Below are 26130 nucleotides of genomic sequence, written 5' to 3'. Positions count from 1 at the left end.
CAATAAGCTACAGACTCAAAAGGGGAGTAAAACAAGCATACCTGGATAAGACTAAAGCCAAACCATCAAGCAAATAAAATTCCTGCTTCTGCTTCTTGTAAAAATGCACGTCTTACAAAAGAAAAAATATTGCAGTTCTTATGGGAGAAAGACAAATAATCATTTTGCTAGAGTGAAATAATCTGACTGAAGGAAATACTAAAACAGAGAAACAAACCAAAGCCCTAGGTAAATCAAGGAAGTCAAGAAGTGAGCAGTGAAGAAAATAATGTTTTTGGAATAGAAACAACAACTTGAAGCATACTGTAAAAGGTGCAGACAGCAATGTAAATCTAGAGCCAGCTCCAGAAGGTGGTAAAATTGGGCATTTGCCAGGGCCCAAGACTAGTAGAGGGCCCACTACCCTAACAGTACCATTATTCCCATTTTGCACATTTGAGTATTCAAGAAGATCAGATTCAGCCTAAGACAATGATCAGTTTGCATGTCCTGCTTCTTCCAGCTTAGAGGGGAACTCAGAGTTACATGCCTGATGGCCCCTGGAGATGGCATTGCCTAAAACAACTAGTATAAGGGAGGCAGTAAAATACAATTGCTGGTGGATACTGGAACAGCTATCAGCGTCCTAGATGAAATGACCTATGGCCTGAAGGTCTACCCACAACTTGAACTCACTGTTGTATATGCATATGGGTCCAGGAGAAGGTACAAAGATTTTATTATGGCAAAATCTAAACGAACAGAGTATTTTGAAACCTGAAGGAATTTGTTCTCATTGTTAGGCTGTGAAACAGCAGTTACAGGAACTCTGGGGGAAAGCAACCATGTTATACTTGAGTTCATGGTTCTAAAGGAAGCAAAAGCCGAGTGTAGCCAAACCCGTACCCTGGATTTTAGGAAAGCTGATTTTAATAAACTCAGAACAATGATCAGTAAGGTCCCATGGCAAGCAACTCTAACGAGAAAAGGAGTCCAAGATGGGTGGGAGTTTATTAAAAAGGAAATTCTCAAGGCACAATTACAAACAATTCCAACAAGAAAAAAAGGTGGAAGACAACAGAAGAAGTCAATGTGGCTTCACAAAAAGCTAAGAGATGACCTGAAAATAAAAAAGGACACATATAGGAAGTGGAAAGAAAGCCAAGCAACAAAGGAAGAGTACAGACAGGTAGCACAGAATTGCAGGGATGGCATCAGGAAGGCTAAAGCTGAGAACGAGCCGAGGTTAATGAGGGGTGCTGAAAGCAACAAAAAAGCTTTCTTCAGCTACGTGCATAGTAAAAGCCAGAGGAAAGAAATGGTGGTTCAGCTATTAAGTAAGGATGGCAAAACGATAACAGATGACAAAGAAAAGGCAGAAGTACTCAATTCCTACTTTGGCTCAGTCTTCTCCCAAAAGAGGGTCTATGACCCCCCTGGCAAAGGCAAAGTACAGGCTGAAGGGGCAGGATTGCAGCTTGAGATCGATAGGCACATGGTCAAGGAACACCTAATTACTTTGAATGAGTTCAGATCTCCAGGGCCAGATGAACTGCACCCTAGGGTAATAAAGGAACTGGAAGAAGAACTCTCAGAGCCACTGTCTATTATCTTTGAGAAATCATGGAGGACGGGGGAAGTGCCAGATGACTGGAGGAGGGCTAATGCAATTCCTATCTTCAAAGAGGGTAAAAAGGAGGGACCTGGGAACTACAGATCAGTCAGTCTGACATCAATCCCTGGGAAAATTCTGGAGCAGATGATAAAGTAATCAGTTTGTAAGCACCTTGAAAACAATGCAGTGATTACTCAAAGCCAACATGGATTTGTCAAGGACAAATCCTGCCAGACAAATCTCATCTCATTTTTTGATCAGGTAACCTCCCTTGTGGACTGTGGGAGTGCTGTTGACATAATATACCTCGACTTCAGCAAAGCAGGTAATGAGCGGGGTACCGCAGGGCTCAGTCCCAGGCCTAGTGCTCTTCAACATTTTTATTAATGACTTGGAGGAGGAGGTGCAGGGAATGCTGATCAGATTTGCAGATGACAAAATTGGGCGTGATAGCTAATACTTTGGAAGACAAAAACAAAATTCAAAGTGATCTGGATAGACTGGAGCGCTGGGCAGAAAACAACAGAAAAATTTAATAGGGATAAATGCCCAGTTCTGCACCTAGGAAAAAGAAACCAAATGCAGAGTTATAAGATGGGGGAGACTTGGCTCAACAACACTACAAGGGAGAAGGATCTTGGAATTGTTGTAGATCACAAGCTGAATATGAGCCAACAATGTGATGTGGCTGCAAAAAGGCAAATGCTATTCTAGGGTGCATTAATAGAAGCATAGCTTCCAAATCCCGGGAGGTACTAGTCCCCCTCTACTCAGCACTGGTTAGGCCTCATCTGGAGTCCTGTGTCCAGTTCTGGGCACCACACTTTAAGAAGGACGCAGACAAGCTGGAGAGGGTTCAGAGGAGGGCAACAAAGATGATCAGGAGACTGGAAACAAAACCCTATTAAGAGAGACTGAAAGAACTGGGCATGTTTAGCCTTGAGAAGAGAAGACTGAGGGGAGATATGATAGTGTACTTGAAAGGCTGTCAAAGAGAGGAAGGCCAGGATCTCTTCTTGATCATCCCAGAGTGCAGGACACGGAATAATGGGCTCAAGTGACAGGAAGCCAGATTCTGGCTGAACGTCAGAAAAAAATTCCTGACTGTTAGAGCAATACGACAATGGAACCAATGACCTAGGGAGGTTGTGGGCTCTCCCACTCTGGAGGCATTCAAGATGAGGCTGGACAGCCATCTGTCGGGGATGCTCTGACTTGGATTCTTGCACTGAGCAGGGTTGGACTCGATGGTCTTATAGGCCCCTTCCAACCTGACTATTCTATGATTTTATGACTTGGACATTATACTGGCTATCAATCAACAGAGTAAACATCAGCATTGCATATTAATTATACAAGGAATTTGCTGACTGATTTTAAGGACTGGGAAAAGGCAAGGATGTAAAAATTAAAAATTCACATTGGTGAGAAAGAGAGGTTAGTTCTATAGCTACAAGCACATACCATTCCATATTAGAAAAACATGGAAGCAAAACTACAAAGACTAGAAGCATTTGACATCACAGAATGGATATGAAAGGCTGACACTAGGAACGTGACTTAATAGTTGTAGCACCTAACCTCCACCCCCCCACACACCCATCAGATAGTTCTCTGGATAGTCCTCTGGCTTTTTCTCCCATAGCATGCAATGGCTAATCAAGGAATCATTTGAGAGAGACACATCTCACCCACAACAGATGACATAGATGCTACTTGACCTCAGCGGTGCACAAGTATTCCTCGCGCTTAACTTGAATGCACCAAGATATCACTAGATGAAGCTAGATCCCAGTTCCAGGTTCATCACTACATTCTCCACTAATGCAAGCTTAAGGATATATGAGAGACTAAATTTTGGAATCTCATGTCAGAAATTCCAGGAGTGAAAAATTTCAGTGATTACCTCACCGCATATGATAGATCTGAAGAAGAACATGAGTATTAAACACAGTATTTCAGCAATGGAGAGAGAAAAGGGAAAAATGTGAATCCAACAAAGATTCTCTAGAATTCTATGGATATGTGCTTTCTAAAGATGGGACTCAGCAGGCTGGGCTACTGTAATGCGCTCAATGTGGGGCTGCCCTTGAGGCTGGTTTGAAAGTTGTAGCTAGTGTGGAATGCTGAAGCAAGGCTGTTGAGTGGAATGCCTTGCCACACATATATAAAGCCTTGGCCTAAGAAAGGAAGCAGTGTTATCTAGTCCCTTCAGTGCCAGTCCAATGGCAGTAGCAAGTTAAGGGATCCATGACCATGATCACACAGCACAAAGAGGCAAGGCCATGTAATCAAGAGAAATTAGTCTCATTTCAATATCTACAAGGAACTGTTTGCTGAGGAAGAGAAGGCTAATGCTAAGTGGAGTTTATGTGAAACAGTAAATCAGTTATAGCTGTTGAGTGTATCTTGCACTGAAGAGAAACTTATTTAGGTGGGGAAGATTAAAGTACTCTATGCATAACAATATGAGAGCCGCTATGGTTGAAAAGTGGCATACAAATGTTGTGAAATTAATACATACATATAAAGAGAGATTTTAGAAAATATGTTTGTCTCTTTAAGAGGAGGAAGTTCTTATAGAGGAAGTGAAGGCTGGAAGAAAAAGGAACAGGGAGTTATAAGTGAGGACAGAGGACTGTGCACTTTGTTCAACTAAGTAATGTTACCTTTGAAGCAGGTAAAGGTGTCCAAACAGTTCATGAGCAATAGGATAATCTTTGCTTTAGGTTCAAAAGCTACTGGCTACTGTACACAATACAAAAGAGAAGTGCTGACAGATCATTCTTGTGTTGAAGTGTAACATCTGAAAGCGGACATGTGCCTGCAAACGGGCGATAAACTGACACCGGAGTGCTTTTGTCAGTCATAGCTCTCAGGTGTGTTTGCCGATCTGCCTCTTCCTTTAAATATTTCAGTCTGTTCACCATAGAAACACATGGTCAATGTGCTATAAGTCCCACTTTTTGTACTATGTGAGGTGGCCCTCAGCCATGAAAACTTAGTGGTCTTCATTTGGCATCCAAGGAGGCTGAATGAGACACAGGAAAATAGGAAGCTGCCTTATACTGAGTCGGGCCATTGGTCCATCTACTCCAGTATTGTTGAAGCTGACTGGCAGCAGCTCTCCAGGGTTTCAGGCAGGAGCTTTCCTAGCCCTACCTGGAGATGCCAGAGATTGAACCTGGAACATTCTGCATGCAAAGCAGGGGTCATAGGTGTTGTTAGCAGATGGCCCACCTGGATATGGGCCCTAGATCTTCTGATCTGTGTCCTGGATGCTGCTAACATTGGTGCAATGTAAATAAATTCCAGTAATTCTAAATTTGCATTCTCTCTCTCTCACATGAATTCGGGCAGTCCTTATGTCTCAAACTATTTTGGTTTAGTTTCACTAAATACTGCAGGAGGATAGAGGAATGTGGTTTAATGACTTACAAGTCCACTTTCTAATCTTTGTTGTTGTTCAGTTGTTCAGTCGTGTCCGACTCTTCGTGACCCCATGGACCATAGCACGCCAGGCCTTCCTGTCCTGCACTCTCTCCCGGAGCGTGCTCAAGTCCATATTCATTGCATTGGTGATGCTATCTAGCCATCTCATCCTCTGCCGTCCCCTTCTCCTTTTGCCCTCAGTCTTTCCCAGCATCAGGGTCTTTTCCAGAGAGTTTTCTCTTCGCATTAGGTGGCCAAAATATTTGAGCTTCAGTTTCAGTATCTGTCCTTCCAATGAGCACTCAGGGTTGATTTCCTTTAGGATTGACTGATTTGACCTCCTTGCAGTCCAGGGGACTCGTAAGAGTCTTCTCCAGCACCACAGTTCGAAAGCATCAATTCTTCGGCGCTCAGCCTTCCTTATAGTCCAGCTCTCACAGCCATACGTTACTACTGGGAAAACCATAGCTTTGATTAGATGGACCTTTGTCGGCAAGGTGATGTCTCTGCTTCTGACTATGCTGTCTAGGTTTGCCATAGCTTTCCTCCCAAGGAGCAAGCGTCTTTTAATTTCATGGCTACGGTCACCGTCTGCGGTGATCTTGGAGCCCAAGAAAATAAAATCTGTCACTGCTTCCATTTCTTCCCCTTCTTTATGCCAGGAAGTGATGGGGCCAGACGCCATGATCGTCGTTTTTTTAATGTTGAGTTTCAAACCAGCTTTTGCACTCTCTTCTTTCACCCTCAACAAGAGGCTCTTTAGATCCTCTTCACTTTCTGCCATTAGGGTGGTATCATCTGCGTATCTGAGGTTGTTGAGAATTCTCCCGGCAATCTTAATTCCGACCTGTGATTCATCCAACCCGGCGTTTCTCATGATGTGCTCTGCATATAAGTTAAATAAGCAGGGTGACAATATGCAGCCTTGTCATACTCCTTTCCCAATTTTGAACCACTCGGTTGTTCCATGTCTGGTTCTTACTGTTGCTTCTTGATCCTCGTACAGGTTTCTCAGGAGACTGGTAAGGTGGTCTGGTACCCCCATCTCTTTCAGAATTTGCCACAGTTTGTTGTGATCTACACAATCAAAGGCTTTAGCGTAGTCAATGAAGCAGAAATAGACATTTTTCTGGAATTCTCTTGCTTTCTCCATGATCCAGCGAAAGTCGGCGATTTGATCTCTAGTTCCTCTGCCTCTTCGAAACCCAGCTTGTACTTCCGGTAGTTCTCAGTTCGCATACTCCTGAAGCCTAGCTTGTAGGATTTTGAGCATCACCTTGCTGGCATGTGAAATGAGCACAATTGTACGGTAGTTTGAACACTCTTTGGCGTTGCCCTTCTTTGGAATTGGAATGTAAACTGACCTTTTCCAGTCTTGTGGCCACTGTTGAGTGTTCCAAATTTGTTGGCATATTGAGTGCAGCACTTTAACAGCATTGTCTTTTAGGATCTTAAATAGCTCAGCTGAAATACTGTCATCTCCGCTAGCTTTGTTGTTAGTAATGCTTCCTAAGGCCCACTTGACTTCACTCTCGAGGATGTCCGGCTCAAGTTCAGTGAGCGCACTATCATGGCTATCAGGGACATTCAGATCTTTCCTGTATAGTTCTTCTGTGTATTCTTTCCACCTCTTCTTAATCTCATCTGCTTCTGTTAGGTCCCTGCCTTCTTTGTCCTTTATCATGCCCGTCTTTGCACAAAACGTTCCCTTGAGATCTCTGATTTTCTTGAAGAGATCTCTAGTCTTTCCCATTCTATTGTTTTCTTCGATTTCTTTGCATTGTTCATTTAAGAAGGCCTTCTTGTCTCTCCTTGCTATTCTCTGGAACTCTGTATTCAGTTGGGTATATCTTCCCCTTTCTCCCTTGCTTTTCGCTTCCCTTCTTTCCTCAGCTAATTGTAAAGCCTCATCAGACAGCCACTTTGCTTTCTTGCATTTCTTTTTCTTTGGGATGGATTGAGTTGCTGCCTCCTGAACAATGTTACGGACCTCCGTCCATAGTTCCTCAGGCACTCTGTCTATCAGGTCTAATCCCTGAAATCTATTCCTCACCTCCACTGTATATTCATCAGGGATATGATTTAGGTCATACCTGAATGGTTTAGTGGTTTTCCCTACGTTCTTCAATTTAAGCCGAAATTTTGCAACAAGAAGCTCATGATCTGAGCCACAGTCAGCTCCAGGTCTTGTTTTTACTGACTGTATAGAGCTTCTCCATCTTTGGCTGCAAAGGACATAATCCATCTGATTTCGATATTGACCATCTGGTGATGTCCATGTGTAGAGTCATCTCTTGTGCTGTTGGAAAAGAGTGTTTGCTATGATCAGCATGTTCTCTTGGCAAAACTCTAATAGCCTTTGTCCTGCTTCATTTTGTACACCAAAGCCATGCTTGCCTGTTATCCCGGTGATTTCTTGACTTCCTACTTTAGCATTCCAATCCCCGATGATGAAGAGGACATCTTTTTTTGGTGTTAGTTCTAGAAGGTATTGTAGGTCTTCATAGAACTGATCAACCTCAGCTTCTTCGGCATCAGTGGTTGGGGCATAGACTTGAATTACTGTGATGTTGAATGGTTTGCCTTGGATTCGTACTGAGATCATTCTATCATTTTTAAGATTGTACCCCAGTACTGCTTTTCCCACCCTTTTGTTGACTATGAGTGCTACTCCATTTCTTCTAAGGGATTCTTGCCCACAGTAGTAGATATGATGGTCACCTGAATTAAATTCGCCCATGCTTGTCCATTTTAGTTCGCTGATTCCCAAGATGTCAATGTTCAGTCTTGCCATCTCATGTTTGACCACCTCCAACTTACCTTGATTCATTGATCTGACATTCCAGGTTCCTAAACAATATTGTTCTTTACAGCATCGGATTTTCTTTTCACCACCAGACACATCCACAGCTGAGTGTCCTTTCGGCTTTGGCCCAGCCGCTTCACTCTTTCTGGCGCTACTTGGAAATTCCCTCTGCTCTTCCCCAGTAGTATATTGGACACCTTCCGACCTGAGGGGCTCATCTTCCGGCGTCATCTCTTTTAGCCTTGTGATACGTTCCATGGGGTTTTCTTGGCAAGAATGCTGGAGTGGGTTGCCATTTCCTTCTCCATTGGACCACATTTTGTCAGAACTCTCTGCCATGACCTGTCCGTCTTGGGTGGCCCTGCACGGCATAGCTTATGGCTTCACTGAGTTACGCAAGCCCCTTCGCCACAACAAGGCAGTGATCCATGAAGGGGTTTCTAATCTTAGGGCACATTTTTACCAAGCGCTTCCATCACTGTGCTTTTGGGGAGGGCAAGGATTGGACCATGAGATGGTCATTTTTCCATTGCTGGCACACTTCATTGTGAAAAAGCCTTAAACTCCATTTCAAGCATCATAATTCCCTAACCCCTGGTCTTATCCTTCTGAAACTTTGCAGGTTAGGTGCCTGCGGACACTTCTATGACCTGTGCATTTTCATACAGATTTACCCCAAAACCATGGATGTGAGTGGGGTAAAGTGTAAGGAAAGCAAATCACTCCCTCCTTGGAACTGGAGAGCTCCTTTTCCACATGAAGTGCTGCACCTATCTTTCTGAAACTTTGCTGGTTTCTTACTTAGGGATACCTCTAGGGTGTTTGTAATTTTCAGAACAATGGTCCACAAGGAACATAGGGAGATAGGTATGTCCTCTTTTGGAGACCCTCAAAATGTCAAGGCTACCCTTGCACAAAAACAACCATAGCTATCATTCTGCAGTTTGACAGACATGATCCCCTCAGATGGGGCAATGAATTGTGAAATGTTCATCCAATTCTTCCAAGGAATAAAAAAAGTTATTGGAAGTTCCCTTTAAAAGAAAATCAAAATATAAAGGCACATACCACAAACAACCCTGCAACTATTTTTTCTGGCATTGGGCAGATGTAATCCCCTCCTAAGGGGCTACTATGCCTGCAATTATCATCCAATTATGACCAAGAAAAAAAAAGTTATAGCTTAAAAAAAAATCCCGCAATAGTCAACATGAAGCACAAAGCCTCGGTTTTCTGAAACTTGACTCAGGTTTGGTACTTAGCTGAAGTGGAATGACTCCAAATTGGCCAGAGCAGAAGCAGGATGTTTTCCAAACCACTTAATCGGTTTGAATCGATTTGAATCGGTTTTCCAAACCACTGAATCGGGGTCCAAGTTGAAGTGGGGGGTCATTACACACCTCGTGTGTGTGTGTGTATACATACAGACACACATGTATTAGAGGTGTGCACTGACCCCCACTTCAACTCGGACATACATACATACGTCTGTGTGTGTGTGTGTGTGTGTGTGTGTATATATATATATACACACCACATGCAAATTTGTGTTATAGGCCTGTGCCCCAGGTCTTTTAAGAACCTAGCAACATCCCACTGAGCTACAGCCCCTCCCAAGGTTTACAAAGCACCCCTCAACTTAAAACTGATTAATAATGCATTGTCTTGCTTATATGACCTTCTGTTTAGACATCAATGTGATATATTATCAGAATAGTTGTTTTAGCTGTGCGTAGGGCAAATGAGCAACAATAATTGCTCATTTACAGTAATTGCTCTCACCCCCCCCCCCCCACATACATTTCATAAGCATTATTAATTTCTTCAGGTGCTTCCATGTGTGGTGATCATGGAATCTGGTGTAAGGGCTGAAGTGAACCCCACCCCCCACCCCCAAAACCACTTCATATGAAAATAGGCCAAAGAGAAAAGCGAATGGAAACAACAGATGATGATGATGATGATGATGATATAATGATGATATATATGATGATGATAATGATAATGATGATGATAATGATATATCATTATATGATGATGATAATGATATATATGATGATGATATAATCAAGAACAGAAACTGAGGCCAATTGTAATTTAATTTAATTTTTAATATTTTCATTCTACTGTATGAAGTGGAGGATGAAGTGTTTGATGCTCTTCCACATTTTTTTTTTAAAAGCCTTCATTTACATGCAAGAACTACCATGGCAGGGAGAAGGCTCTAGCCTTGCATTCTCCTGATGTTGAGGCTGCAATCCTGTACCCAGATACCTGGGAGTAAGCCTGGTTGAACTGAATGGGAGTCAGTTCTAAGTAGACAGGCATATTGCACTGACAGTCCCTTATCTGCAGTCCAAAGTAGAACAGTTGACTTGCAACAGGAATAGGAGAATCGATAAAGATAGAGATGGGTTTGATTCAGAACATTTCATGCCTCTTTTCAACCTGGGATTTTAGTTAATCTATCATAACAGAGAGCTACAAAATTCTGGTCTGGTTCTGAATGTCTTCTTTCCTTTAGAGTGGATCTGGGACAGGCTTCCCCAACCTGGTGTCTGGCTGGGGATGATGGGAAATCCTAGGCCAGATCTATACCTTGTGTCATATCGATACGATCCCATCATGGTAACGCTATATCCCTGTTGTGCGTTTATACCTTGTAGCACACACAATGACATCTGTTGTAGTATTTTGGATAATATGGAATAAAAAGCAGGAAATAATGCTAGAAGAGTGGTATATGGAATGTGTAATGTGCCCCAACAGTTATCAGTGCACTTCAGTATGGATATTAAAAAGCCCGTGTAGATCTAGCCCTAGACATCTGCAGGGCACCAGGTTGGGGAAGGATGATCTAGGGTTATGGTGAGCTGGTAGACGATAGTGGTTAAAGGCTCTATGGTTCAAACCTCAGTCATAATCTCTTGAGTGGCATTAGGCAAGCCACGGTCTCTCACTCTTCATTCCCTTTCTATAATATCGGAATAACAACATTCTTCTACTTAACAAGCTTATTCAAAGGTTACTGTGGTGCTGTATGGAGAGAGGCTTCTGAAATTCTCCTCATCTGCATTTCTCTCTTTGGATCTTGGAGTTTCAAATCACCTGGGCTTTTTTCTGAAGCTGAACTGCGGTAGGGATTTATCCATTGTTTAGGGTTTTTTATTCCGAAATTGTACACAGAGCACTGTGTACACAGTTTTTTCAAAGTGTTTTCTTTGTTCATGTCTTTCCCACTCTTCTACACTGAATCTTCATGAGCCAAAACCAAAAAAGATACCTTACATAAATGATTTTTGGAACATTTTACTACCCCAAGCCAAATTTCAACATATATCAGGGTAGTAAAATGTCCCCCCAAAAGTCCATGTGCCTGGTGTCAGACACAAGGTATCTGAAATCCGCTTTCTCAATGGCAAAAAATCCATAGATCTTGGAATTTTTTTTTGTCTCAGGCTCGTTTTGGTTTTCAGAAAGAAAACTCTGCGTGGGCAGTTAAATCTGCTTCCCCTGGATCTGTTTTTGTTGGAATCTTTTCCTACCTCAACATGTTACATTGGCTGGGACAAAAAAACAACCCACCCATAATGCCAGAATTAGTCAGGAGTTTGGGGACTATTCCTCCAGGTACTTCTTGTATACAGAAAGAAAACTAATTGGTAAATGACTGAAATTTGGGGACATTCTTTACTACTGTTTAGGTGACTATGACTTAGAAGGACTATATTGTTGTAGGTCTACTTTAGTGTAAATTCTGCAATGAAACATGCGCCTATTTTGGATTTTGCCCCACCCCTGGCTGCTATGTATTTCTTTGTGTTGTATTGTGCTTTATTGTGTTTTTAATCATGTATAAGGCAATTTGAATTATTCAGAAGAAACAGTGCACAAAAATAATAATGATACTATCATACATATGATCACAACGAGATTGCTTTTTTCAGTGTTTTCTCAATTTGCAAATAAACGGAAAGAACTGAAAGCTATAGCAAACGGCAGGGGCTCTGAGCAGCACAGAATAAAACATTCTAATATAATAGAGGAATGGTACACTCATCTCTAGATTTATATCAAGAAGTTGGGAAAAACACTTTCAGCTGCAATCCTAAACTCATTTACCTGGGAGTGAGTCCACTGAAGTCAATGGGGCTTATGACATGGAAAATACTATCTCAATTGGTTGCATGCTGCATATATGAAAAGTAATCAGAAAGCAAAGTACGTTTACTGGAAAAGCGAAGTATGTGTATGAGAGTCCTCTAGGCAACATAGCATGTTCAAAGCAATACTGTCTGCAGCATGGCGATTCAGATGGAGGAGACAATAGAACTGATCACTGTGATTTTCTGTGCAAGTGAGCTGGAATAAGACTGCATGTCTACTGACTATTGATGTTTACAGACTGAGGATGAAGGGGGTTTGGGAACCATTGCAGCCCCCACCTGCTGCATAGCTTGATGAAAGGAAGATGCTTCCCCCCTCCCCGCCCCCCTCTGCTCACACTATCCAAAGCAACATTTAGATCTGCAGCATCATTAACATTCACATCACACTCGTGAAGCTGGTGTTTTTATAGATAATCCCCCAGAAATTTCATCAGTGTTAAACCTCTAGTGTATGGTAGGCTGCAAATGATAAGGGCCAATATTTAATAGAACCACTTGAAGAAAGCTATATTTTTGATGGGATGTTTTGGAAATGATCTGATTTACAACAGATATTAGACAGCTTCTAGAAACATAAGAAAAACCCACAATTAAAAACTCTGTTGTTAGTTATACACAAATAGTTGATTCATACTTATAAAAGCAGCTTGAATTGAAAAGGAATGGGGATATCTCTAAAGTCTAACTCAAATAAGTTAGGAAGACAAAACCTTTATCATTTATATGCAATCTATAATTACTAAGGGGTGGGGGAGTGAAAAACGTTTTTTAAAAAGTAATTTTATGAGAGGCAATAGGGATGCGTGAGGAATTCAGTCTCTGTGAATTTTGATGCAAACTGATCTGACCCACACCTTCCAGACTAATGTGTGGATTGGAACACAGTGATTCTTCAGATTTTGTACTTTTCCAGACTGCTGTGCTGTTCTTGGCTCATAAAACATACCAAAATGCATTTAAAATGCATGTTTTAGACTAAAATTAATTTAGAAATGCATAAATTTAGATTAAATTTAGAAATGCATATTTTATGAGAAAATAGTTTTAAATACGTATTTACGTATTTAGGATTTTCATGCAGATTTTTAAAAAATTGTATATTAATGAGAAAATGGGACAGAACCAACTTATGAAAGAACACATGCAAAACTGGTATAGATTGGAAATATCCATCCATCCCTTGGAGACAAACAATTCAAACTAAATTTTGGAAGTGTTTATGAATGGATTCATGGCTTCACACTTGGAGCTTTAAACATGACAGAATACATATATGATAAAACATTCTGGACTTTCAAAGAAATGGGGATATGACAACTTTGGTGAGGTGATGCTCTCTTAAGAACCACAAATCCCAGAGTTTCTTACTTCTTGCTGGCATTTCCTGTGCACAGGCAGGAAGAGTCATCTGGAAGGAGGGAAAAGCACCATAATAGTTAATCAGGGACACTGAACTCCCAGGGACAGTAGCAGTACTTCCAATGGGATTTACATGTCTCACAACATGCCTCTGAGTGCACGGAAGGACCCCAGACCGCCTGAAGGAACTCAATCCCAGCGGTGTCCCACATTGATAATTAACATACATTCGTGCTCAACTGCCATGTCTGTATCTCTATATATACACACTGGGCAACCAGGAAGATCTTAAAGGGACTTAAAGTGGTTTTAATTTTTGTGGATCATCACCCAGAGAGCTTTGGCTATTGGGCGGTATAGAAATGTAATGAATGAATGAAAGAAGATCAAGGAATCAAGCTCAAGAATCAAGGCTCCATTTTTTCAAAACAGTCAGAGACTTCTGTGGAAAGGCTGGGAAGAGGGCATGGGGGCATCCAATAAGCTCGTACCAGACCCAGAGAAATGATGCTTGCAGTTGGGTGGTGGATCCATCCAGCTCAGTACTGTTCTCTTGGCTGGCAGCAGCTTTCCAAGGACTCAGGCTAGGGGTCATTCTCAGCCATGCTATCTGGATGTGCTTGGGGGTGGCACCTGGGAGACTCCCTGCATGCAAAATATGTGTTCTTCCACTGAGCTAAGCCCCCTCTCAAACAAAGAAAAATCTCCTGAGGCACCAGGGAAGTCAAACAGGATTTCCTGTTTACTAGACAAATGCTTTGGCCAGCTTAGTCAGGATCTCCTACTTGTGATGTCACTAGTGATTAACAAAGCCACTCCCCTTGCATGCATGGCCCATTTCCTAACCTCTTAAAAGGATTTGTCTTTTTACTGGATTTTAAAAAATGTATATTTTGTTAGGGGCTGAATGCTGCCTCCATTACAACCACGTGTTCACCAAGTTTGCTTTTCCAGTCACACACACACACAAATGGACAAATACCAGCAAGACTACCCCTTTGTCCTGCTCAATAGCCCACCATCTCAAGGCCCCGTGGCTTTTTTAAAAACCTTAATATTTTTGAAGTCTGTGAACTCCTCTGTTCCAGTGCTGTAGCATAACCTCCACTTTAAGCAAACTAATGAGTTTCAGTAGAAATTCATGTCCCCATGGCACTGGAATGGCTTAGCAGTCATTCATTTCAATGATAGTAATTGTGGACAATACATATTAGAGCATGTACTCTTGATGCGAGTACATTGTTGGCAGAGGAAAGACAAATGGTCCCACAAACAAACAATGCATTGGGCATTGCTTCAACAAACAATGCATTTTGAAGAACATCTGCTTGCTCTTTTCAATGGTGAATATATTATAAACCTGGATGGGAACCAGCTTGTTGTATATCTTGGGAAAAAATGAGTGATTTAAACCCATTCCTAATGTATCTTGTAGGTAAGCAATAACTTGATTTGCTGAGTGGGAGAAATTTATATGTCTAATGCATTAGGCAAATAAAAACATCCTCATTCAGTAATAAAGGTGAGGAGAATGTCTATGGTTGCAAATAAATAAATTACTTAAGAGAGCCAGAACTGGCTTGCCAAGACATTTTCTAATATACATTTTAAAAAGAAGGTGATTTACTTTCCCCTCCCCAAATATTTCTTTCGAAATATTATTTGAGTGTCCAGATTATTGCAGGTAACCCAAAGTTTTTAGAAGAAAATTTAAGGAAGTTATAAATGTATTCAATTTGTATCCATTTTTATTTAAGGAAATGGATTAACTTATCAATATGACTACACATTTATTACTGAGCAAGAATGCTTCTATTTGCTTAATATAATGCATTCAATCCATAAATTCCAACCACTCCACAAGTCAGACCATTGCCTGTGTGTTTAAATCAGTCACATTCTGAGATATATTGCAACTGACTCCATGTATAGACTTGCTTGCCATGGTGTTCCTACACTTCACTAAATATGGACAACTTGTTAAGAAACAGAAAGAATGCCAAAATAAAGCGTTAATGAAACAATGATTGAAATGGAACAGCTGGGGTACTTCCACACTGGCCCTCCTTTACAGTACTTACATTATTTGTTCACTCATTTACTCCTGAGAATCCAGACAACATTCCTCCCAAACTGTGCCGTTCCTTTAAATTTCCCAGTCGTGGTCTTGTTTATTTTAATGTGCTGGTTTGTAACAATGTTTTTAAACTTCCAATCTAACTGTGGTACAAAGCCTTCCAGCTGTGAGCTGGCGAAGTGCTAATGTTTCACCTGCTGTGGAAGAGTGGCTGGAGATGGCAGGGGTTTTAGTAGCCTTGCCTTCTGCATTGCCCATCCACCTGCTCTACCACAATCATTTCCATCCCCTTCCTGCTCTCTGTTGAAACTGACAAGATGGCAGAGAAGCTCTGTCAGTTTCACTACCTCCGCCTCACTTTCCCTTTATTAAGGTACTTTGAGAAGTAAAAGCTAAGCCTCAAAGCAGCATTAGCAAAGGCCACTGTTACGGAAAGGCATGGATAGGTGCTCTGTGAAGGGCAAGAACCATCCAACCTTCCCTCCCTCTGCCTAACTCACCTGGGTGGAATCTGACTTCAGCTTTCTGTGCTGAAGTCACATTCCTGCTTAGTGCTGCTGGAGGGAGCATGCAGAGTGAATGAGTTCAGCACAACTGAGGGACAGAAAGAAGGTGGAAGGTGATGCCAATAGTGGTGCCTTCCTGCCCACCTGCCTGCCCTCACTCTGGGCACCAGTGTTTCAAAAACTTGCAAAACCTGTTTGGTTAGAGTTGACAGTGAGAGGATATATTTTGGCAAGACCCTGTAGGTACCCCCTTTGGGGAAGAGGCTGTTATACAAATAACACACCTTAATATTTACTGATATACATGCTCTTTTAAATTACCTACCTGCTTCTTGGAAGTTAACAAATGGTCAGTGCAAATGGATTCTCTGTGCCCTTCTGATAGCTAAAAAATTGATATTACAACAGTGAAAGGATAAACACTCACCTCCAATAATGCAATGGATTGAGGATCTTACAACATAGAACTGCAAATGGATACATATTGGGATATTTGGTCTGCTTTTGTTGAAGTTTATATATAGTTCTTAGAAACCTGCATATATATATATATATATATATATATATATGTGTGTGTGTGTGTATACACACACACCATATATATGCATTGAAATTAATATATTCAGATCTATGTAGCCACTTCCTTTTTTTCTTTTTCTTTAGTCAAAATTCTATAATAAAAGAATAAGTAAAAAAAAAAGTTGATAGTGAGACAAAAGAAATATACATGTGTACCTTGATGTGGACACAGAGTGTGCATATCATGACCCTTCTGACAAAGTACTTTCAACTCTCTCTCTCTCTCTCTCTCTTTTTTTTTTTACAGTGTATGAATGTAGCTGAGTTTATTACCTTGGAACCTTCTTATGCCCTCCAGGCCAAGCTGTAATTCAGAGGTGAGAAGGAAAGAACAGCTCATACTCCTTACATTTTGCACAGATAGAAACCCAGCTCCTCAGTAGCTCTGCTGGTTTGAACGGCAGAAGATGACTGAATAGAATAGAACTTTATTACGGTCAAAGACCAGCTCACAGAAGATGACTGTTATAATGATGATTTCAAAAGTCTAGGAAGATAGCAGTTGTCCTTGCATGGTTACTCAAGTGAAAAGCATGTCCTGTTTTGACTCCAACTACTGTCAGCTGTAGAAGTTGGCTTCTTTCTAACATGCTTTCAGAATTAATTTGAAGAGTACAGCTACTTGTTACCAGTTGATGAGCAAGCCTGAGTGCTGGGGACATCGCACGATTGACAGGCTGGGTGTTCAGTTTAGCCAGAAAGTGCTGCTTATGCTGCAGCAGAGGCTGATATACTGTAGTATTTGACACTGATCATGATGAGTGGTATGCAATGTCAGCTTAGAGATGAGATGTTAAAAATGCATTCTAAAGAGGAAGTCCACTTAAGAGTCTGATCTTTCTGACTGCAGTGACTGACGGAGATAAAGGCTATGCCTGGCTTGAATTATATTACTGTAAAAGGTAATGGTGGAAAAGACTTTCTGCTTAATATTATGCTCTGCTTCCCATTTGGGTGAAGCCTATTTTGACAATAGGAATAATGAGAATGTTAGGAAAAAATGCGGGAGAAATTTTTGGCACAGTAGTAGAAGAGATGCAGCCACAGAGAGAATGAACATGGTGCTATGTTGCCATAATGGGCGAGGGGGGGGGATCTATCAGGGCTAACTATGAGCTTTTCTACATGAGGTATTTATTGTACACTCATGATTCCTTACTTGTGGTTGTTTATGGGTTCTTTAGAAGATGTCATGATCCTCCAGTTTTGCTTCTGTTTTTAAGAGCACTTTCCCAGGGTTTTTTTTAGAGCAGGGAAAATGGAGTATTATTTTGAAAGAGAAATAACAACTTGTCTATTTGTGCTATTTTGCTGTAGCACGGCACCTCCTAGAGGTTACATAGTGGAAAAGCAGGAAAGGAAAAGCTCTTTGTGTAGAGCTCAGATCTCAATTCTGGGACAAAACTGAAAGTAGATACAGCAGTTAACAGCCTTGTATAGATAAGCTCTAAGACTCTGCCCCAAAATGTATCTTCAGAGACAGATTAATTGGATCTAATGACAGTAGGAGTAATAAATTCATCATCATCATCTATTAAAAATCCAATTCTCAGCATTCTGTCATATTCTAGCATCACACTCCAGTGTCATGCCAAGGAACAGAATCCAGGGTGCATCTAAGCAGATGAAAGGATGGAGTTCTTATTTATTACAGGACTGACTCAGTTCCTACTGATTTCTGTTAGATGAAATAAATGGACAGCAGTAAGTAAAGTTGTTTGGGGGACAGCAAGAAACTTTTATTTGCAAGAAATTGGGGAAACCAGGGCTAGGGAGCAGGTTAAGTCCCCCTCTCCTCTCCTTAATGGTGCCACTGACCAAGTGGCCTCCCCCCCCCCCATATGCCATTCACTCCTATGGGGAGAAGAAAAATGATACGTCACTTTCATGGGCGAAAATGTTATCTGTTTGGAGAGTTTTGTCCAAATCTTAACATCTTTCTACCTTATGGAAATACTTACAGCAGGTGGCAGGGACTGAAGTCAGTTATCATATAATCCATTTATTTTTACTGGACAAAAATAAATTCATGTCGACACATCTGGTAAAAGAGAAATTCACTGTACCGTGTATTTTATGCAGCACTCTGAATGTGTACTTGACTGATAACCTCTGTGATAGATAGATAGATAGATAGATAGATTTTGTTACAATCATAGATCAGCACATATAACCTGTAGCTATATTGCATGAATTCCCCTTATTTTGATCAAGAAATGAATAGCGGCCATCCAGTTTAAACTCTTGGAATCTAGCTCTTAAACAATGAGTAACACATTTTTTAATTTTTTTAATTTTTCCTATTTTATTTTAAGTGTTCTATTTATCATTTTCAAATTTCATTTATTCCCTGGTTTAAAAATACAACTGCTGGCATTCTAGACTGAGGTTAAAAAGATATTAGCACTGCCTGTAGCATGAATCAATAGACACAATATCAGGAAATAAACTAAATAACACCACAACCATTTAAAACATTTTGGACACTTTTATGCCCTTAGGCAACCTGTGAAGAGGGGCTTGAATTATTTGTCTTGCAATATTCTCTGAACGTCAACAAGCTCAGGCCCAGTTATACTGATGTTGAACGATGCATTGAGCTACAAACACACCTCCATGCAAATCGCACAAAAAGAAGGATTATCCACTCAGGAAACACATCAGTTGTTAGCTGTCATGCCGGTACATGATGAGTAGACCCAAATTATACAATAGTTTATAGATCAGAGGAGCCATAATTTTGAATTGCTCCAAACAATGTGGAAACCAGTATAATCGATGGAGACCAATGCAAAGGGCAGCAGTTCTCCAACTACTGGAATTATAAAAGGATCTCTAGAACAGAAACTCCACGTTGACAGTACTGCATTCATTTTGCTTAAAGCGGCAGTTGCTTTAATTGCTTTGTACTCTGAATGTCAAACATGGAGCTAATTCACATATGAGCCTGTGAACGAAGCTCTATGTTGTAAGAAGCCTAAGGGTGACTACAGCAGCTAGCTATTTTGACAGCTGTAAATGCTATCTGCAGAGACCCATCTTCCAAGCTCCTGTCAGGCCTACTGCTTTCACACTCACATTCTCTTTGGCAGTACCTCGCTTGGTGTCAGAGCAGCAGAGAAACTCACCAGCTGATGCAACATCCTGGTTCCTCTCTGTTGCTCCAAGAAGTCAAGTTCTGTTATAAAGAATGTGAGTGGGTGAATGAGTGGGTGTGCAATGCTGAACAAAGGTAGGGATCCTTCTTGTGGGAACTGCTAGCTGCTGCTGGAAGCTTCTTGCCATGTGAAGCCTTATTCTCAGGCTCCTAAGTGAACCGGGGGCCTGCATGTGTCAGAGCACTCATTTATATTACAAATGCATCTTCTCCACTTTCTCTTTAATGTATCAGTGATCAGATGTTTACACACAAATATCTCAGGAGAGGATTTAAAATACGCTTATAGCCCTAGCTATGAAATCAATCTAAAATTGTTCTAAGGTATGAGATTATATTTAGCACAAGAATGCAAGCAAGACAAATTAGGAGCAAACACTCATTGCACTTGTTCCTTCCGGGAAAACCAGATGGGGACATGACCCTAATGAACTTTGCATTATTATATTTTTAAAGGCTGTATTGTATCTTTTGTTAAAGAAGAGCTGGAATGTATAGTCTCCATTTCCAATCATCCAGAAATACCCACTGCCTTCTCCAATGCTTCTCACTGAACCCAGTTTTCTGTAAGTATTGGGAAAGTCTGGTTATCATAAATCCCAGATTCAAAGATACATACAACAAAGTTGTCCCGATCATTCTGATGGCATTTTTGGTCAATAGTGATAACCCTCTTTCCTCCTAATGCTTTGTATACAGGTTGAAGGGAAAGGAGGAGAAAAAGTAGACTGTGTCTTACCACTGAAGAGGGCTGCAGTAACATATAAGCAACATGTTACCTTGAAATGGAGCTTCTCTTCCCATTCCTCTCATTCTCTAACTAGGGATGCCAGAAGAGAGAGGTGTGTGTGTGTGTGTGTGTGTCTGTCTGTCTGTGTTTACGCACCTAGGACAACTCTAACATTGACCAGTGTGAGCTGAGTACCCAAGAATGCTCATGAAAAAATGCATAATGTTGTAGTTAAGGCTAATTGATAAAAGAGAGGGAGAGGTGCAGCCCATTTTCTAGGGCTCAGCAATTGAGTGCACTATCTTGCTTCTTGACCCTTGGAAGCAGAACTTTATTGTGGAGGGAGGAGCTGAGCAGCTGTATACAGAGGGGTGGGGAGGAGGGAGATGGAGAGCATTTCTACACCAGGATAAAATCCTGCAACTTCACCAGGGCTTTCTACTTCTGTTTTAAATGCATCACAACAGGCTCCCTTTACACGCGCTTCCCTCCCCCTTTCCCTCTTATCTGTGTGTTCTATATGTTTCATTATACAGACACTAGATGGCATTGCAGTCTAGCTCCTCTTATTGCGCGACTTCCTCTTTTCTCGCAAAAACTCAATGCACTGTAATTTGATAGCTTGTTATCTCTGATTGTTTAAATTTATTATTTATTTTATTTCATTTCTATACCGCCCAATAGCCGAAGCTCTCTGCGTGGTTCACAAAAATTAAATCCAAGCAACACACAATAAAACAATTTAAAATATACAGAACATTAAAACCACAATATAACAATACAACCACAATAAAACCTAGCAGCAGTGCAGGAGTTTAAAATACAGATTTAAAACAGCAAAGATAAAAATTTAGAAAGCTAAAATGCTAAAATGCCTGGGAAAATAAAAAGGTCTTCACCTGGCGCCAAAAGGAATACAATGTAGGCGCCAGGTGAACCTCACTAGGGAGCTTATTCCAGAGCCGGGGTGCCACAGCAGAAAAAGCCCTCCTCCTAGTAGCCACCCGCCTCACTTCCTTTGGCAGGGGCTCACAGAGGAGGGCCGCTGATGATGATCTTAAGGTCCGAGCAGGCACATATGGGAGGAGGCAATCCTTCAGGTAACCTGGCCCCAAGCCGTTAAGGGCTTTAAATGTTAACACCAGCACTTTGAATCGGGCCCGGAAATGGACTGGCAGCCAGTGCAGCTGGAAAAGTACTGGCGTAATATGAGCTCGCAGGCCAGTCCCTGTTAACAATCTTGCTGCCCTATTTTGGACCAGCTGAAGTTTCCGGACTGTTTTCAAAGGCAGCCCCATGTATAACGCATTGCAGTAATCCAGACGAGAAGTTATCAGAGCATGGATAACTGTAGCAAGGCTATCTCTGTCCAGATAAGGGCGTAGTTGGTATACCAGCCGAAGCTGATAAAAAGTGCTCCGTGCCACTGAGTTCACCTGTGCCTCAAGTGACAGTTCTGGATCCAAGAGCACCCCCAAACTACGAACCTGATCCTTTAGGGGGAGTGCAACCCCCTCCAGAACAGGTTGAATATCACCTAGCCGGGCAGACGAACCACCCACTAACAGTACCTCTGTCTTGTCTGGATTGAGTTTCAGTTTATTGGCCCTCATCCAGTCCATTACCGTGCCCAGGCACTGATTCAGAACAGTCACTGCCTCACCTGGTTTTGATGTAAAAGAGAGGTAGAGCTGGGTGTCATCTGCATATTGATGGCACCTCAGCCCACACCTCCGGATAACCTCCCCCAGCGGTTTCATGTAGATGTTAAACAGCATGGGGGATAAAATAGAGCCCTGTGGGGTTAAAAAATGGGATAAAGGTCATTTAGCGTGGGAGATGCCCTGGAGGTTGATGATGTCATGTAAAGGACCTGCAAACTTCTGTGAGTAACCAATTTCAATCGCAAGATAAAAGCCCCATGTGCAGAAATCCGGAGTTGAGGTTGAGAGAGTGAAGAGGCTGAACCCTGACCAGCGAGCTTCTAGTCTTTCTACCATTCTATAATTTTAACAAATTGTGACTTTTCAGTACAGTTGGGATCCCTTTTGAAGTCTGAATTGAATTTAAATTTGAATTTAATACTGGAGTGCCTTGAGCTGCCCGCTACCTTAAAAACACTTCCAGTGCCTCTGTCCATAAATTAAGGAAATGTAGCTCCCTATGATGATGTTCTATGTCAGGGGTGGGCATCTTGTGGCCCTCCAGATGTTTTGGCCTACAACACCCATGATCCTTCACTATTGGCTGCTGGCTGATGGAAGTTGTAGGCCAACACATCTGGAGGGCCACAAGTTGGCCAACCCTGTTCTATACAGTAGAATAATTTAGGCATTAGATCGCTCTGAGTTCTAAATAATGTGGGGGAGCCTATGCCAGTACAGCAGCCTCCTTGCGTCAAGCCTTCCCACTTGACATGTGGACTTCAGTGGGGCCAGGCCAATGGGGCCATGACAAAGTGGGAAGAGCCAGTGAGCGCAGACCTGTTTGCCCCGCCCCCCCATGTGACAGTAATGACATCATGGGAGAAAAGTGAAGAGGGCTTGTATGGTTGATGGTTAGAAGGCTGTGGTTTTTTTTCCCCTTAGGGTGCTTCAGTATCATGTTCCTCCTAGGAGTTTTGGGTGTGGGAAGACAGCCCCAGAAAAATATAGTTTTTTATTACACTTACATGCCACCTTTCCTCCGTTATGGTGCTCAAGGCAGTTTAGAGAGGGTTCCCTCCCTGTGTCATATGCTCTCAGACTGTACCCTGGGACAATGAGTGATTTCAGTGTTCTCTAAGTGTTGAATTGCCCTAGTTCATGGCAGCTTCTTAACTGTGCAGGGCTCCTGACAGGCTTGTGAACCAGCAGGAATTGTGCAGAGGCACCAGTTGTATATGAATGGGCACATTGATGTGCTGCTGCTGCTGCTGGTAGTGGTGGTGTTGTCCCTGCACCTCCTGCCATTTGTGAAATTGCACCTCCCCTTTGTGGAGCAATCCAGATTGTGCAAATGGGGGCAGGAGACCCCCACCCCGAAAGTGCCAGTTCATCCAGTTAATTTCTTTATATAGTTCCCATCAAGCTGCGAGCCCCTCAGCAAGTCCCACCCATACATTTAAAAACCCCATGATCCCATATGACAGCCTTCCCCAACATGGTGACTGACTAAGAAAGAGATCTTCGGGTGGTGGACAGCTCAATGAAAATGTTGTCCCAGTGTGCAGCTGCTGTGAAAATGGCAAATTCCATGTTAGGAATAATTAGAAAATGGATTGAAAATAAAACTGCCAAGATCATACTCTCCATATACAAATCTATGGTGCGGCCACACATAGAACACTGTGCATAGTTCTGGTCACTGCACTTAAAGGATACTGTAGAGCTACAAAAAGTGCAGAAAAGTGATCAGCCTGAAATGATCAGGGGGCTGGATCCATTCCTCTATGAGGAAGGGTTACAATGTCTGGGACTGTTTAGGTTAGAAAAAAAGACGAGTAAGGGGAGACATGTTAGAGGTGTTCCAAATTATGCATGGTGTGGAGAAAGTGGATAGGGAGAGATTTTTCTCCCTGTTTCATAATTCTAGAACCTGGGGTGATCCTGTCAAGCTGATTGGTGGGATATTCAGGAGAGATAAAAGGAAGGACTTTTTCACACAGTGCATAATTAAATGGAGTAGTGGGCTCTCCCACACTGGAGGCATTCAAGACGAGGCTGGACAGCCATCTGTCAGGGATGCTGTGACTTGGATTCCTGCACTGAGCAGGGGGTTGGACTCGATGGCCTTGTAGGCCCCTTCCAACCCTACTATTCCATGATTCTATGATTCCATGATTCCATGAATTCACTTCATGAAGATGTAGTGATGACCACCAATTTGAATGTTTTTAAGAGAGGATTGGACAAAAAGCTGGAGGATAAAGTTAGTAGTCCTGATGGCTATATGCTACCTCCAGTATTAGAGGCAGTGTGCCTATGTACACCAGTTGCTGGGGAACATGGGCAGGAGGGTGCTGTTGCACTCATGTCCTGCTTGTGGGTTTCCTGTGGGCAGCTCTTTGACCACTGTATGAACAGATTGCTGGACTAGATGAACCCTTGGTCTGATCCAGCAGGTCTCTTCTTATGTTCTTATGGTGTCCTCCAGATGTTTTTGACTACAACTTCTATCAGGCTCAGATAGCATGGCCAGTGGTCAGGAATGATAGGAGTTGCAGTCAAAACTTTCTGGAGGGCACCACGTTGGGAAAGGTGTGTTGTGGTCTTTTAAATATAAGGGGAGACATGAGGTCTACAAAATTATGCATGGTGTGGACAATGTGGATAGGAAGACATTTTTCTCCCTCTCTCAAAATACTAGAACCTGGTGTCAGCCTATGAAGCTGATTGGTGGGAGATTCAGGACAGATAAAAGGAAGGACTTCTTCACACAGCGCATAGTTAAACTATGGAACTCGCTACCACAAGATGTAGTGATGGCCACCAATTTGGATGACTCTAAAAGGGGGTTGGACAAATTCCTGGAGGAAAAGGCTATCAATGGCTACTAGTCTTGATGGCTATATGCTGCCTCCAGTACCAGAGGCAGTGAGCCTATATACCAGTTGCTGGGGAACATGGGTGGCGGGTGCTGTTGCACTCATGCCCTGCTTGTGGGTTCCCAGTCGACAGCTGGTTGGCCACTGTGTAAATAGAATGCTGGACTAGATGGACCCTTGGCCTGATCCAGCAGGGCTCGTCTTATGTTCTTAAACATATGAATTGGGGCTAATTTTCTCCTGATCATTAGCTGTGTGATTCCTACCCCGGCCTTTGGTAGAATTAAAATGCATAGCATCTCTTCATTCCTGCTTGGGAACAGGAAGGATTCCCCATATTGCTCATAATTTGTAATATTGTCCCTTACTCTTCAGTGTAAGAACTCGTCATGTATTACTCTTCATGTTGGTACCATCTACTTTTGTGCAACTATCACCTTATCTGCTGGGCCAATGAGACCAGTAATGGACACTCTGGCCAAACAGATTCGCCTCTTGATCAATAGTTATTTACTTCTGAGAGGTCAGAGCTTGGCTAATATAGCTGAATAATTTTATTGATAGATACCATAACAATGAAAAATAAAGTTTAAAATGGAAGATGAATACAGCACTTTCTTCAGAACCGAATATTATTATTATTTGGAAATTTTAATAGCTGCTAGAATGTGGAAAGGGCAGACAACAAAAGCATTGAATAATTGTCCTAGGTCCATAATCAGACTTTCATTATTGACCTCTGCTAATATTCTACTGTAAGTGTCCGCTAAATTGGTTCCTTGGGGCTTGAAATATACAGTGATGTTATGAGTTCCTATCGTAAATTGCCACGCAGAGAAGCCGTGAGCCTCCTGAAATAGTGTCAGCCCTGGTTTGATCAATACTCAATTCTACGCTGTGCAATAGGCAACTGTTTCCATAGAAACATTGATGTCACAGAGGTTGAACAGTGGCTGTTACAACAAATCATTTCCTTTGAGCAGTTGTAATTGACTATATGTACAGTTGGCTGTCACCAGAGACTATTTACATCAAGCCAGTAACAGAGCTGCATTAGTTATTCCAGGAGTAAGAGGGTTAGCCCTTCCTTCGGTGACCTTACAAATACTTGGGAGGATGTTGCTATAGCAACTGGAGATACAGTAGGCTGAGTAACAATGCAGCCCCGGGATGTGGCAGGCAGCATCCTTCTTGGA

The 26130-nt window shown here is 42.0% G+C and overlaps 1 protein-coding gene across 8 annotated transcripts in view; it reads left to right on the top strand.

Annotated features, from left to right (window-relative positions):
• LOC146358556 (uncharacterized) overlaps positions 1 to 26130 on the top strand; it is a 271819-nt gene that overhangs the window by 173616 nt on the left and 72073 nt on the right. For 7 of the 8 annotated variants that reach the window (XR_014784897.1, XR_014784893.1, XR_014784922.1 and 4 more), the window contains one exon: positions 16770 to 21368. The exons of the other annotated variant lie outside the window; for it this stretch is intronic. The gene's annotated coding sequence lies outside the window, so the exon portion shown is untranslated. Of the gene's footprint in view, positions 1 to 16769; positions 21369 to 26130 lie in introns of those variants that run through there. 8 annotated transcript variants of the gene reach the window in all.

The sequence above is a fragment of the Heloderma suspectum genome, chromosome 1 (genome assembly GCF_057233095.1).
Source record: "Heloderma suspectum isolate Gila_16-S chromosome 1, 16-S_ref, whole genome shotgun sequence".
Classification (NCBI taxonomy): Eukaryota; Metazoa; Chordata; class Lepidosauria; order Squamata; family Helodermatidae; genus Heloderma; species Heloderma suspectum.
This window is presented reverse-complemented; position numbering and strand designations above follow the sequence as displayed.